The sequence below is a fragment of the Limulus polyphemus genome, unplaced genomic scaffold (genome assembly GCF_000517525.1).
Source record: "Limulus polyphemus unplaced genomic scaffold, Limulus_polyphemus-2.1.2 Scaffold2869, whole genome shotgun sequence".
Taxonomy (NCBI): Eukaryota; Metazoa; Arthropoda; class Merostomata; order Xiphosura; family Limulidae; genus Limulus; species Limulus polyphemus.
Window position 1 is genome coordinate 98,297 of NW_013668479.1, and position 1,812 is coordinate 100,108.

The 1,812-nt window shown below is 34.5% G+C and overlaps 1 protein-coding gene across 1 annotated transcript in view; it reads right to left on the reverse strand.

The window, feature by feature from the left end:
* The window catches only part of LOC106468093 (growth hormone secretagogue receptor type 1-like), an 81,660-nt gene that overhangs the window by 60,664 nt on the left and 19,184 nt on the right, over positions 1-1,812 (reverse strand). The window lies entirely within an intron of this gene.

Sequence of the window (1,812 nt, forward strand, 5' to 3'; positions counted from 1 at the left end):
TTGTTACTGGTAATCTTACCCTAGCGCTATCTTAAGGTGTCCCCTCATATTGTTACTGGTGATCTTACCATAGCGCTCTCTTAAGGTGTCCCCTCATATTGTTACTGGTGATCTTCAAATCATAAAATTCAATAGAACTTAATATGAAGTCAGTATATCATTTAAGTAACTAACAGATTTCCTGATTATACAAGTATCAGTACACTAAAAACATTGATAAAACGATAACAGTAACATTTAAATTATTTACTCTCGGGAAAGAAAAGAGAAATTGCCTTCGAATAACGTGAGTAAAAGCATATTATTCGTTAAAGTAATATTCAATACAAGGTATATTACAGTGAGTCACGTGCTTCCAAAAGCAACTAAACTGATCATGTGCCAAATGACGAAATCAATGACGCCAAGGTTGCAGTTCCACTAAGCGCTTCCACGGTTTAATAACCACCAACTTATTTCTTTTTTTAACCGTCATATAACAGTTCCGAAAATAGAAGTCAGGAATTCATCACAAACCACATTTCTTTGTGGAAAGAGTCACATTTTTAGTTCCCTTAGCAACATAGAACGTTGTCAGTAGCTCCTTGGTTTTATGAATCTCAACGCACTGGAATTAAGCCAATTACTATTAACGGTTCTTTGTAACCTTAGTCTGCACTGTTTATTAAGATTCCAACTTTAAGTATTACGAAATGGCATTACAATATAGCAACTCACGAAAATTACACTTATGAAAGTTTCACGATCGTAGCTCTAGATGGTTAATTAGATAAGGTACAATGTCGAATTTTGTTTTATATTTAATGCCATTTCAAATGTTTAAAAATATAACAAGAAACCAAATATTTTGCAAATACTTAAGTGATAAAATCATGATATTAACTCTAATTTCCAACAGATTATCTATCAAGCCTCCGATGTGTCAGCGGCAAATTTACTGACTTACGACACTAAATTCCTGGGGTCAATTCTCGAAGTGGATAGAGTACAAATAACACAAATAGTGTAAATTTGCATTAAGAGAATAACAAAAACCTACAGCGCCACTGTGTTAGAAGAGTCGTGCTCCTCATAACGAAAGGTTTAAGCATTATAAACATACAGCCGGTACAGCGAACACTCAAAAGAAGTTGGGATGGGCTGAATTTATAAATAAGAACATATTTTCAGAAAATCTGTTTAGTTATTAACAAAATCTGAAAATTAACAAAATTGGTGTTAAAATGAAAGGTGAAAGATGCATTTTTATATTACTTTTTAACCCCTTTACCAACCACTATATCTTTCCATTTTAACCCCTTTACCAACCACTATATCTTTCCATTTTAAACCCTTTACCAACCACTATATCTTTCCATTTTAACCCCTTTACCGACCACTATATCTTTCCGTTTTAACCCCTTTACCAACCACTATATCTTCCGTTTTAACCCCTTTACCGACCACTATATCTTTCCGTTTTAACCCCTTTACCGACCACTATATCTTTCCGTTTTAACTCCTTTACCGACCACTATATCTTCCGTTTTAACCCCTTTACCGACCACTATATCTTTCCGTTTTAACTCCTTTACCGACCACTATATCTTTCCATTTTTAACCCTTCACCAACCACTATATCTTTCCATTTTAACCCCTTTACCGACCACCATATCTTTCCATGTTAACCCATTTACCGACCACTATATCTTTCCATTTTAACCCCTTTACCGACCACTATATCTTTCCATGTTAACCCCTTTATCAACTACTATACTTTTCTTTTACTATAGCTTTGAATCATTTTATTATACCCCCCAGTAGCACAGCGGT